This window comes from Danio rerio, chromosome 13, assembly GCF_052040795.2.
Source record: "Danio rerio strain M-AB ecotype USA chromosome 13, GRCz13ab, whole genome shotgun sequence".
NCBI classification, from domain to species: domain Eukaryota; kingdom Metazoa; phylum Chordata; class Actinopteri; order Cypriniformes; family Danionidae; genus Danio; species Danio rerio.
In genome coordinates this window covers 25,822,527-25,837,404 of record NC_141033.1, presented here as the reverse complement: position 1 = coordinate 25,837,404, position 14,878 = coordinate 25,822,527, and positions in this window count along the sequence as shown.

The following is a 14,878-nucleotide window of genomic DNA, read 5'->3' as shown; positions in this document are numbered from 1 at the left end:
TAATTCATTTTTTGTCTGGAGTTGTACTCTGCTACATCCAAAAACTTCTGTAAGGTAGTCATGAAAGCGCTTCACTAAACAGCATTCCTCTGGGATTTTAGTCTAAAGACTTGCACATTTGGAGAAATGTTGCTGGATTATCATGCTTTCTTTAACGTGTAAAAATTTACAATTGAAATGCATTTGCACATAACTGTTGGTGTAAAAATGTTCTACAGAACATTAAACTGTTCATCACACTAAGAAAAAACATCTCTAATAGTGTCTTAGGGGAAACCAGAAATTTCTTTTTTTAATTTCATCACTGCAACATAAAAGAAAAGAAAAAAGGCACCTTGCATGCAAGATCAACTTTTGGAGGCTGTTTGGACTCAAATGTGTGTACCCTAACATTGACATTTTCAACAGGGTATAATAAAAGATACAACAGGTATTTGAGCTGACACATTTTGCTGGCACTTAAGAGTTATTTTACATCTTGTAAAAAGGGCATAATTGGTGCTCTTTAACATTCATTGAAACTTTATATTCCACAGAAGGTTCTTTATAGTGGTGAAATGTTCTTCAGATTATTAAAATATTCTTCACACCTCACAGAAAAAGGGCATACTTAACTAATAAAATACTGTTTCTACAGAAACCCAAAAGGTTATTTTAGGTATTGCTGCAAATAACCCTATTTGTACAGTGAGGGAAATAAGTACTGTCACCATTTTATTCAGAGAACATCTTCCTTTCTAAAGGATTTGTTGAAAATTTTACCAGAGGTTGATAACAACCAAAGAAATACATATTTGAAAATAAAACAAATCCAATTAGTTTACAGATTAAATTATGTGTAATGAAATGAAATGACTTTTTTTTTTTTTTTTTTTAGGATAGTTCGTCTATCCAAACTGATCTTTAATTTGCACTTTCTATTAGATTCAAGTCAAGTGATTGGCTGGGCCACTCTACAGCTTGATTTTTTTTTCTCTCTGAGAGTTTTTTTTGGCTGTGCATGGATTGTTGTCTTGCTGAAATGTTTACTCTTGGGTCCATTCTTCGTGCGTCGATTACTCAATTAGCTGGATCCTGTATTCATTTATTCATTTTCTTTTTAGCTTAGTTTATTAATCTTTATTAGTTCACCAACCCTTTTTCAATCTGAGGTCGCCACAACGGAATGAACCGCCAACTTATCCAGCATATGTTTTACGCAGCAGATGCCCTTCCTACTGTAACCCACTGGGAAACACCCATTCACTTCCATTCACACACATACACTACGGACAGTTTAGCTTACCCAATTCACTTATAGCATATGTCTTTGGACTTGTGGGGGAAACTGGAGCTCCTGGAAGAAAACCTACTTGAACTCGGGGAGAACATGCAAACTCCTCACAGAAATGCCAACTGACCCAGCTGAGGCTCGAAACAGCAAACTTCTTGCTGTAAGGTGAGAGCACTTACCCACTGCGCCACCGTGCTGCCTCTAGCTGGATTTGTTTATTGACAATTTGACACGCTCCAGGATCATTTCGTTCTTCAAAAATTTGTCGTAGTTGTTGTCGTAGAAACAGTTCTGGTAGCTCAAACCTGCTCAAAACAGCCAGTTATTCATTACGCTGACTAAGAAACTTGAATAGGCCTAGACTACTACAATAAAGAAAGTCGCTCTAAATGTAAAATGAAACAAATTGCTCTTGACAATTTGCACATAGCTTAATTTGCAAGTGAATAAAATCTGTTTTCTTTTCTTATATGATTTTTATTGTTGTTAGCAACATCTGGTGAAAATTTCACGTCAACAGCACATTTAGAAATATGTTCTCTGAGAAAAATGGTGATGTGTTGAATACTTATTTTCCCCACTGTGTAAGTATATGAAGTGTATTTACTTTAAATTATTATAATTATTTTATTTATTATATTTTTAAAGGATTACTGAAAATAATTTTTAAAAAGCTACTTAAAGTTTTAAATAGTAAGCAATTAGAGCATGTGGCAGAGATTTTAGCATAAATTCTATCCATTCAATTGAAATAAAGGAAACCGGTTGAAATGCATTTTCATGTTAGTTATATATATAGTTATATATGTGTGTGTGTGTGTGTGTGTGTGTGTGTGTGTGTGTGTGTGTGTGTGTGTGTGTGTGTGTGTGTGTGTGTGTGTACGTGTTTTTGTGACATATCAGGACACAAATCTGTATAATGACATGGGTATGACACAGGTATTACAAAAAAGAGGTGAATTATGAGGACATTGGTGACGTCCTCATTTCTCAAAATGCTTATAAATCCTACAGAATGAGTTTAATCAGAGAGTAAAGATGCACACAGTCTCCTGTGATGGTTGGGTTTAGGGGTGGCGTCGGGTGAGTGCAATATAATATACGGTTTGGACAGTATAAAATGAATGGAAACCTATGTAATGTCCCCACTTTTCACAAAAACAAACGTGTGTGTGTGTGTGTGTGTGTGTGTGTGTGTGTGTGTGTGTGTGTGTGTGTGTGTGTGTGTGTGTGCGAGTGATAATCTAATATTAGACAGTCAAACCTGCCTACTGCAAGTATAAATCAAAGAAACCTGAAGAAATGAAGAGCAGGGTACATTTACTGGAATTCATTGCTTAGAAACTGGTTATTTACATGAGTTTGTGACAAATATTCATCAGATTCGTGAAGGACAACCAGCTCACCAAATGGCCAACCACATAGTTTCATCACACAAACAAAACTCCCTGACCTCTTGCTCACGCATGGAGTGTTAAGAATATAAGAGTAAATGTGTTTCTGAGATCTTAAGTCCATGAGCAAATGGAGAGAAGAGACGTTAGAAAATGTCAAAGCGTCTCCGTCTGGGAAAACCCTGAGATTTCGTTTCTATTCCTTGCAGAAATTGAAGTGCAGTGTTTTCACAAGAGACAAAAGCCAAGCAAACACGGCTGCAGGCCTCGGCACATTGATAAGGTGAGGTCAATGCAAGCTCATAATCGACTTCAACAGCTTATGGTGCTTGCCTTCTGGGAATTTCCACATATCAACAAAAGCAGCTCGGTGGAGGAAGTAATAATCTGCTGATATCTGGACTGTGGCATGGGACTACCATCGCCAGCGGCTTTTTCGAAATGGTTTTCAAATAAATCTGTTGTAAAAAAAAAATAGAAGAAGAGAAGAGCGCTTTAAGTGATTTATCAATACTCTATGAGGCTTTTGTCTTCATCTTTTTTGAAAGCCTCTGGGTCCCCAAACACAAATGCATTTCTGCTTAACTTCGATTACCCAAAATAATGCATTCTTAGTTTTCTAGTCGCAACTGAAATGTCTAGTTGTGGTTGCCTCGACTGGCATTGGTGCTCTTGGAAGTTTCTATGCGTGCACATTGCTTCATGTCATAATTAAAGCGCTGGGGTCTCTAAGCAAATTAAATGAATGCGTACACATGTCAAAGTAAACCTAAATGACAATGGTAATAACTCCTGTCGTGTGTCAAATCGGCTTTGTTTTTCATGACCTGTTTACTTGCTTCTATTCATCATTCCTGGTGTCATGAAAGAGGATTATTTTAAAATGCGTGTCACATTTGAAGTCTTACATAAATTGTTAAGGGTCGGATTGTTCTGTAATTAAATCATAATTAATATGACAGAATTAATGCAAAGGACTATGCATTGGTTGTTTTTGACATTTAGGTTTATTTAGTGTAGCAAATTAGCTGAGAGGGAAATATGAATAATTAATCAGTAATTAATTATGCATGTTTTTATTAGTTGTGTATAATAACTTGATATGTCAGAATTAAGTTTACACAAACATTTAGCATTACTAATGACTTAATTCTGGCTAGAGCTCATGGTTAATGCCGTCTGCATTATTCCTTGTGTTGTTCTGGTCTGTGTATCTTCCAAATTGATGACTCCATGTTGGAAACTGAATAGTTAGTAGCCTTTAAGTTCTACAGAGGCCACACCTACTGGAGGTTGTTTTGACCAATGATTTTCTTTACCCTGTGGATGCAGGAAAGTTTCTTTGAGTCTTGGCACATTTGCGTAGTCAAAGGGGATTTGTAAGATGAGCATACCAGCACTGATATAAATATATATAGTGCCTCACCTTTCATCATCCTTACCTGCCATCATGAGATGTATACTAATGATAAACTAAATATTTGTCCACTTATCTGTGCTGTAAATGCAGTTTATGTGTATGATTCAAATGATTTCAATCCTTTTTATAATCAAAATCCCTGTATTTTGTTGAGCTGTACCTAACTTCAGACAGCGCAATCCCTTGCACATTGGCTTGAGCTCGCCCCTTTTGCTTAGTGTATGCTACCAATGTAAACGCTTTATTAAAGTATTTTCATACATTGTAGACATTTTTTATTATAAGTCCTCACTTTGCATATGATTGGTAACGTATTTTACGTATGTCTATCACTTATTTAGTGGTAGGATATTTTTTTTTTTAAAGTTCAATAGGAGTTCTTTATTTTCTGCTTAGCTCTGACTGACTGCAAATATTGTGGCTATAAGCTCAAAAAAAAATCTAAATTGGACTTTCAAACAAAACGTGAATAAATAATGGACAACCAATGCCGGAGGTAATGGACATGCTGCTTCAAAGGACAGAAGATAACGCGATCATTTCAAAGTAATTCAAGTCATTTTAAGACTTCATTTACAAGTACTGTAAAGGTAAGATCAGTGTGTGAATCCTGTGTATGTGTTAATGAAAAAGAGAGAGCAAGTGAGCAAGAGACTGAGCGTGTTCACATCCGCCATGGTGCTGTTTGTGTTTGTTTGTGTGTGTGTGTGTGTTTGTGTTTGTGTTTGTGTGTGTGTGTGTGTGTGTGTGTGTGAATGAGAGTGTATGGGTGTTTCCCAGTGATGGGTTGCAGTTGGAAGGGCATCCGTTCCATAAAACATATGCTGGAATAGCTGGCGGTTCATTCCGCTGTGGCGACCCCTGATTAATAAATCCGCCGGGGTGCTGTGTGTGTCGCTTGTTATGTAGCATCCAGCTGGGTGTTTTTGGGGAGATATACTGAACCACTATACATTAAACATTCTTCCTGGGCCCAATATGCTTTTTGTATAACTTAGAAAAAAAGAATGCTGATATGATATATGAAAAACAATCAGTAGTTGACCAATGTTTTGGGTGGATATGTTTGTAAAACTGACTTTTGTCTTTGAAAGAGTCAGTGCCCCACCAGCCACAAACCTCACCGAACGTCACTGTTACGCACAGATTATACACAGACGCCAATGTACACAGAATTCCACGTGGATCGTTTTGATAGTAGCCATATACACACATACAATGTCCATATTTTGTGATCACAAGTGTTTTCTGCTTATTTATCCTTGTGAACTGCATTATTGAACCTTGTTCTCTGCTCTATTGATTTCTGATGTTAAAAATTAAACTTTAAATTTCTTCCAACAACTTTTAACCTTGAAAATTTTAGGGGAAAAGTAACTTTTATTAACTTTTTAATAGTTTAAAATTATATATTGTTGGTGGCACGGTGGCGTACTGGGTATTGTCATCTCACAGCAAGAAGGACACTGATTCGAGCCTCGGCTGAGTCAGTTGGCATTTCTGTGTGGAGTTTGCATGTTCTCCCTGTGTTCAGGTGGATTTCCTTCGGGTGCTCTGGTGTCCCCCTCAAGTCCAAAGATATGTGCTATAATTGAATTGGACAAGCTAAATTGTCAATAGTGTGTGTGTGTGTGTGTGTGTGTGTGTGTGTGTGTGTGTGTGTGTGTGTGTGTGTGTGTGTGTGTGTGTGTGTGTGTGTGTGTGTGTGTGTGTGTGAATGAGAGTGTATGGGTGTTTCCCAGTGATGGGTTGCAGCTGGAAGGGCATCCGTTCCATAAAACATATGCTGGAATAGCTGGCGGTTCATTCCGCTGTGGCGACCCCTGATTAATAAAGGGACTAAGCCGAAGGAAAATTAATGAATGATATATTTTCTGTGTTGATGTTGTATATTATGAAATACCGTGAATAAACTGCCAGTACATTTTTTTTGCTTTACAGACTTTTTTTTTTTATTATTTCTTATACATGACATCAAAGTTTATAATGTTTGTTTAACTAGTGCACATTATTATTTTTAAGATGAACAATTAATCTGTGCAATTAATCAAGTTAATCTACTCAAAAATATTCAATAAAAGTCTGAGTAAATTCTGCTTCTGTGTTTGGAGTAGCGATGCTTCTGTTGATGTCAACTTGAAGGCTTTTATAGCAACTGCATAGTAATGTTCCTAACCACACCCCTCATTCCTAATAATTCCTTAATAAGAGGGAATTATGTGCAAAAGAAAGCCCCACCCCCTACTCAATTTTCCATTTCAGTTGAAAGCACATCAACCATAGACTGTAAAAACTACACACTAAAATAATGAACAAAAAACTTTAATGTTCCACCAAAGAAAAAAAAAGACTCCCCTTTAAGATGAAAAGTTTCTCTTTAGATTTTCTCTTAATTTAGTTTGATCCTTGATTGTCTAGTAAACAATAATCTAAATTGATTTAGCGCCGGAATCCAACAACGCCACCTGGCAAAGAATAAGCACAGGCTGGTGTATCAGAGGACACATGACTGTGATGGATCATGAACTCTCTGCGCTGTGACATGGGGAATATACATCATGCTGTCATGCATTTTGATGCCTCCAGCGAGTACTCAAGTGTGTGACACTGTGCTGCAGAGGAAAAAAGCACATGACCTTCATTATGAAGAGCCCATAAAAATCTCTATTTTTTTATCCCTTCTGCATATATCTCATGAATTCATTTATCCTCTTTGTTTTGACACAGCAGTCCGGGGGAATTAGGATCAAAAACAGTTATTGTGCAACACACTTTTCACAGTGACAATGTTGAAATAGAGCAGCTCTGCAGTTACTGTCATTGCAACAGTGGTTTTGGTGAGAGCATGGCTCGCTGAAGGGCACACGCACCCAAATCTCACTTTAATCATGATATTTCTCTCTCTGAAATATGTCTCTGCTGGCTTCAGTCTATTGTACCACATATCTTGACTCTGAAAGGAGAGCCTCTGTCATTGTTAACATGAAGTGGTGATGTTTAAAACCCTTTTATATTTCTTGTTGAAGACAAAGGGACATTTTTTAAACAGTTTTCACACACCTATAATAAATTTGTGGATAAAATAAATTGTTTACAGAGCAATGCTATAGGAGGAACCATTTTTGGTTTCTTAAAGGACAAAAACATTCCTTATAAATGTACCATATTTCTTCCTTACTAACAAAAATTAATTCATTAATTCATTAATTCATTCATTCATTCTTTCATTTTCGGCCTTCCAGCTGCAACCCATCTCTGGGAAACATCCACACACACACACGCCCATTCACACTCATACACTACGGACAATTGAGCCTACCCAATTTACCTGTAACACATGTCTTTGGACTGTGAGGGAAACCAGGCACCCAGAGGAAACCTACGCGCAGGGTTGAATATGCAAACTACACACAGAAACGCCAACTGAACCAGCTGAGGCTCGAACCAGCAACCTTCTTGCAGTGTTGCGACAGCACTACCTACTGCGCCACGGTGTCACCCTTAATTTGGAAAGGACAGTAAAGGTTGCAGACAGGAAAGTTTTGGGAGCAGAGAGAGGGGTACGGTTAGCAAAGGACCTTGAACCGGGTATCAAACTCTGGTCGCCATGAGCACCATGGTGCCATATGTCGGCACACTTAACCACTGGGCATCATTAATGACCTTTAGAGAAACGGAAATAGTGTATTTACTGTAAGATCCATAAATATTTGCACAATTGTAACATTTTTGACTCTTTACACCCACACAATGGATTTGAAATGAAACAAACAAGATTCACGTTTAGAAGATATAAACATGATATATACATGAAAAGCGTACAGTTTTTCACTTTTGTTTAAATGGATCAAATATTGTTTTCATGTCACCTCATATTTTAACTTCTTATCAAATCTTCACCAATCAAGAGCTATCTGTAGTATCATGTTTCACCTGCAAGACGCTTCTCATTTGCTTTTCATTTGATGTGCTTGAACTTAACCTCTCTTACTGCCAGAGCTGTAATAAGAACATGAAATTGGATTTTTTTTTTTTTTAAATGCTCTGCCCTCTCTACATTTTTTAAACATTTTGCCAATTTTACATTAAAAAACACTTTAAATTAATTATTAAAATATTTTTGCATTATTCTTAAAAAATGAATGAAACACAAAGGTGCCAGGAATAACCATATAAAATGTGAACTTTTGGTTTGGTTTGTGCATATATGACCTATATTAGGTTGAAACAAAAATATGGCTCTTGAGAGAACCATTTGTTTTTCTTCACAGTGTGAAGAATATTTTATCTAAAGCACCTTTCCACTAAAAAGAAGACTTTGTGGAATGAAAAGGTTTCACGAATGTAAAAAGCTGATGTTATTGATGTGAATAAAGAACATTTGTGTTAAAGAGAATACGAAAAGTTTCTTTTAAAACTACTGAATGTTTGGGGGTAAATAAAAACTCTTTGGCATTACTGTGAACAAAACTTTTGTTTTTATGAGTGAAAAGGAGTATAAATAGTCATGGTTCATAATGATGTTTATTAATCTCTATAAAATTTATCTGGAAAGACTCAAAAACTAAACGTAATATAAAACAGGTCCTTATTTACTGTTGTATAGGTGTTTCCCAGTACTGGGTTGCAGCTTGAAGGGCATCCAATGTGTAAAACATATGCTGGGTAACTTGGCAGTTCTCTCTGCTCTGGTGACCCCTGATGAATAAAGAGACTACGAAGAAAAAAGAGTATTCACTGTTTTAAGTTGTAATGACTTTATCATTGTTTTTTAACGCTTCAGTTTATCTTTTCACTTATGTATGCTGATAACAGATCTCATTTCCAGCAACCATCCAAAAGAAAATAGAAACTATTTTGATCTCATTGTGTTTTTGTTGAGGGATTCAGGATGATGGTAACTTGTGGGCTTTTCTACAAAAACATGTCAATCACTGTATAGACCTTAGACAGTTTAGATGCCAAATTGAATTTAACACAGATGAAAAAGAGGCTGTGAGGGACAGACTTACTGTACAGCAGGAGTGTCAAACTCAGTTCCTGGAGGGCACTGAGAGTTTAGCTTCAACCCTGCTTCAGCAGACTTACCTACTGTAGGTTTCAAACAAGCCTGGAGGACCCAATTAGTTTGATCAGGTGTGTTTAATTAGGGTTAAAGGAGTTGCTGTCTTTCAGGAACTGAGTCCTGCTGTTTTTTCAAAACTTTTTTTTTTTTTCTAGACAGATGTTTCATGAGCTGAACAAATAAACAATGCAATTAATAGAACGCACTGTACTTTTGTCCCTCACATTTTTATGTTAATTCTTTATAAAAACAAAATGTGGTGCTACCGTGACTAATGTTATCACAATTAATTAGTGCTCCTGTTGGATAATAAGTTGGTTGTTTATGTGAAGATCGCAAGAAAACAACTATCATGAAAGTGGAAATCTTCTTTACATGATTAAAATGTTCTTCACATGTAAGATCATGATAAAACGAGAATGATAAACTAAGCCATGGGCTCTTCTGAATTTGGCTCTTGATCTTGACTGGCCTGCAGGGGACTACAGAATGAGCTTGAGATTGAAACATGCTGACAGAGGGGTTTTCATGGCATAGTTTTTTTGTTTTTAGACATATTTTAAAGGATCATGCTTAAACATTGCTGCTGGCCAATAGGTATATAAATTTTTAACTGGATGGGTATGCAAACTCAGAGCCAGACAAAAACAAACAAACGAAAAAATGAACACACACAGTCACAAAAAGGGATAACAGTTTAAATCAAATCAATTATCAGGGATTACTGAAACCTATTTTATTTATTTTAGAATTAAGGATGTTATGTTTGTATTTATAAGATGCAATTCGATATATGAAGGTACTAAAATTGAAAGTATATCGGAACCATTCTGACAAAACATTCATTTATTTTCTTTATAGCTTAGTTTCTTTATTAATCAGGGGTTGCCACAGCGGAATAAACTGTCAACTTATCCAGCATATCTTTTGCACAGAAGATGCCCTTCCAGCTGCAACCCATCACAGGGAAACCCCTATACACTCATTCACACAAATACACTATGGATAATTTAGCTTCCACAATTCACCTATAGTGCATGTCTTTGGACTTGTGGGGAAAACTGAAGCAGCCAGAGGAAACCCACACAAACACAGGGAGAACATGCAAACTCAACACAGAAATGCCTGTGAGGTGACAGTACTACTCACTGTGTCGCTCTGACAAAACATTGAATGTTCAAATACAACTTATTGAAGATATGGAATATGATGGTTCAAAATATCTAAATACTACCTTCAAAGTTGGGTAAATTAAGCTCTTAATGCATATTAGCTACCAATAAATATATTTTTAAAATATATTATTATATATACAGTAGGACATTTACAGGATATCTTGATTATCTTTACTTAATATTCTTTATTATTATTTGTTGGCATAAAATAAAAAACAAAAATGTAGATTTTAAATTTAGGCAGGTAGTCCTTAAAACTGAGCTAATGTGTCTAACTGCCAAAAATAGACCAGTGCAACAAAAGAATTGTTGTGGTCCAGGGTCACAATTGTTTTAACAGCTGTTTCCTGAAATGTTCGCTAATATAGAGTTAGTTACTCTATACAACAAACATGCTTTTGGTACCGTTGGTTTTATAAATGAAAAATTGGTCTGATAAGTTTCTTGTCCATGATATGACAATGTAGGACTCAAAAATGCATAGACTAATCAGACACCATATGGACCTCATATTAGAGAAAAACTTTGTCTAGTCTGAACTTATCTTTTTACAGATTTCAAATGACATGAGGTTAAATAAATGAGTACTCCAGACATTTTGATTTGGGGTGAACTAACCCTTTAACAATTCATCAAAGTAAACAGAAGCAGACCAAAACAATCCAGAAGCAGACAGCACACTACTGTCTGTCAGAAAAGGCTTTTAATTAGCGGATGGATAAAGGCACGTTAATGCGTGATGCTTACGTGTGTAGCCGAAGCGAGTGTTGCTTCATGTGGTGTTGATGCATATGAGAAAGAATCCTTAATGACGAACAGCTGGTGAAAATCTCACTGAATCTCATTACAAGGTTCTTCTCACTTCAGACGTGCTGCAGAGCAATATACCTCAGGAAAAAGCCACGATTTTCACATGCAGCTTTCCTAAACGTGTCAAAATATTCCATTCCGGGAGACTTTACTAGGGGTTTGGAAGATACGCTGCGCTTTAAAAGTTTGTGTGTTGGAACACACAGCGTGTTCTTTCTAAAACGTATCTTCTTCTTACAGGAAAGTCTATCACCGGTAAACGAAGGTGTGAGCCAGGAATTCTTCATGAAATCACCCCTGTCAGTGACATGTCTAAAGTTGTGCTTTTACTGTATGTAAATCAGCAGAGTGTCCTTGACTACAGTGAGATTTTAACAGCCTATTTTTAGCAGCTGTCACCAAACAGCAGAGGAGAGGGTTTGTGTTAACTGTTCTGAAGTGCTCTCCATATGAACAATTTTCAAGCAACATAATGCTGCACAGCCATATTGCCGCAGCTCTAAAAACAAATCATATTTCATGCCTGCCATTTGCTGGTTGCATTATCATATGAAAACATTGGTACGACTAATATAAGCAATAATGGATGGTATAAAGGATGTTTTATCTTTCCAGTGATTTGTAGAGAAGCATTGTTGTATTAAACCCCTGCATGTTCAAAGTCTGGTAATAAAGTGCTAGATATGCATTTTTAAAACAAATCTCTGTCCTGGGTTTGAATCCTAATAAATAATTCATTTATTTGATTAACTCGAAAGGAAGAAGTCTGAGAAGATCATTATTAGAGAAGATAAATGCATGAGAGTGTGGGGTTTTATGAGGAGATTTTTAGAAGGAAATGCTCTGATGTCTGTATTGGATTTTAACAACCAAATCTAAAATTCATTAAATATAAATTAAGTATATTACAAATTTATGAAAGAAGATTTATTTACATGGGTGGTTAGCATCAAACCTCGTATTGCATTTTTAACAGAATGCCATACTAGACAGAAGATATGAAATAAGAATGATTCTCTGCTCAAGCTCAGGGGATTCATATTAAAGTTATAATCATAACATGGCTATTTACACAATGACAAGTTAACTGGATGCATGTTGGAAAATGGTGAGTTGTGAGTTAGTTTACTTAAAGAATATTTGGATAAATTTATATATAGCTTTGATATTAAACATTTGAGTAATTTTATAAAACAGGGCAAAATGTTTTAAAGAGATAAACTAACTTTTAGAATAAATCAAATCTACTGCTAAAACATTTTGTGCTGTTGGACTTCAGAATGATGTCACCTCCATGTGAATGAGGACTATTCAATGAGATTGTTATGGGGCAGGAGGTTCATGAAAAACATCCTAAATGAGGGGCCGGAGAGACATGACTTGCAATTTGAGTGATGACACAACAGCAGTATAAAAGCCATATGTTGTATTTTTGCTCTTTAAGACACCTACGTTGGCTTTTTTTTTTTTTTTTTTTTTTTTACATTAAAACGCTAATTGGTTGTATGTTGAAACTAAATAACATCAGTGCATTGTACAATAGACTTTTTAAACATTTATTTACATATTCAAGTTTTTTATTTCGAAGGCAGCATAACAAAATCTACAATTATTTAGAAAGTCCTTTACTGATACTTAAGCTCACATAACAAAATATATACTCATTGCACTGTAAACATAAGGGCTTTGAACAGACAGATGCAGGGGCGTGATTTGGACAGAGGGGACAGGTTTCTACCAATATCTACCGACTACTGAAATGTCCCCACCAATAATTGAAATAACTTTAAAAATTCACGCTGTCAACATTACCCTGGCCATAGGGTTAAATTATATTCTCTACTCGAGTTGTTCTGCCCCCAAAATTTTTATGCATTTGGCTGTGCCTTTTCCTGCTGTAACATGTAACATGATGTAACAGCACCAAACCTGTGGAGTGGAATTTTCCTGTGCAAGAATAAGGTGTGTGAGGTGAGTGACACACAAGTGAGAATGGTGGCACCATGAGGAGCTTTTTTTTTTTTTAAAGTGTAAGTCACAAACTCAAGTTTGCTACTGAAAAAGTCCATCATAATAATGCTAACATTAATGCCAGTTTTTTGTTGTTGTTTCTTTTTTTCAAAATTGAAAGAGACATTATCCAACTCAACAGTAGGGATAATATAATTACACTAAGTATTTTCACAACATTTTTTATGGAAAAAAAAAACGAAAAAAGAAACAAACTGAAGAAATTACCCAAAAGTTAGCATCTATCATCGTCCTGTTGCTGTCGGTCTTCGTGTTTCACCACCTGGCTGCTCGCACCACTCGCTTAATGTCACGTGACTCACACACCTCAAAGTCTCTTTAAGGCAAGTTATTTTACTTGGCGGCCATCTTTGAAATGCATCTCGTGCAGTATTGTGGGACATTCTGTCTAAATAGGAAAACATTAAATTCTCCAAAACTGTTTGCTAAGCTTATGATTACATTACATATTTCGAACCACCAATAAAATTAAACAACAGCTGTCTAATAAGTTTAGTTTCTAGCATGAGCTAATGCGCATGCGCACTCAAAAGAAAAGAAATCACAACACCAATCTCTTTAAGGCCGTTACACATGATCATCCGCTGAATAATGATCGTCTGATTGTGCTGCTCCTCTGAAGTAATTTACAATTTAGTCTTGATGGTGAATTTCCTCCAGAAAGTTTGTGGGCATTTGAGTAGTTGCTGTCATGTGATGTGCGTTTGACAGGACAGACTGTACCTTGCTTTCGTTTCATACAGATTACAAAACCAAAAAACTTTTGTTTTTAAGTACACTTGGTTCATTTAAAAGTACAGATTTCAAGCTTTATATTAATGTATTTCTTATGTCTGTGATGCAATTATTCGCTGAGATTCCAGTTTGCTTGTTGACCACAGAAAAGTGTTGTTTATTCGACATATTGACCATTACATCTTTTCCGATTCAAAACAATACAAGTGACATGTCAACTCATGCTGTATTGAACAAACACACATCACTTCAAAACTAGTGACCATTTTTCAACTGAAATTATTTATTTTTGATGACTTGGTCATACTATTTGTAGGGTTGGAACAAAATGCCCCGGGGGCTGAGTTTGGCCTGTGGGCCGTCAATTTAACAGCCCTGATGTAGATGATCATGTAAGTGCCTTTTGTTACTGTAGTTGATGGAATATTACATTATAATGTGAAGTAATGTGGAACTTTGCAGTCTGGAACTGCAGTTTACACTCAACAATAATAATTTACTGACATTTGTGCTTGTAGCAAACAGTACAAATCCTAGAAAGACAGATTTAAATTTGATACTGTCAGAATGTCTGTAGGAAAGAACCTGCTTGAGCTGTCAGCTCATCCTTACAGCTTCACATCAAGCCTGGCTCCGTGACAGACCGAAAAAAAAAAAAAAGAATTCTGATGAACTGCTTCATGACAAAAATTTCAATTTGAAACTGTTTTGAGTTAAGCCTATACAGCTCATCAAATGACACTGTGGTTTTAAGCTGCCTGTCTCTATCCAGGAGGAAGTGCACTGTTTGATCTACTGTAGTGCACTGCGTTGTTTTATCTCCACATGCGCTCTTATTCCCTGTTCACTCAAACCGCTCAATCGTTACTAAATCAATATTTTGAGAGCTGATGACATTTATTCCATTATTTTTCTGCATTAATAATATTAAACACTGCATTGGAAAACAAAAGAAATGTATATTGTACATTTGTG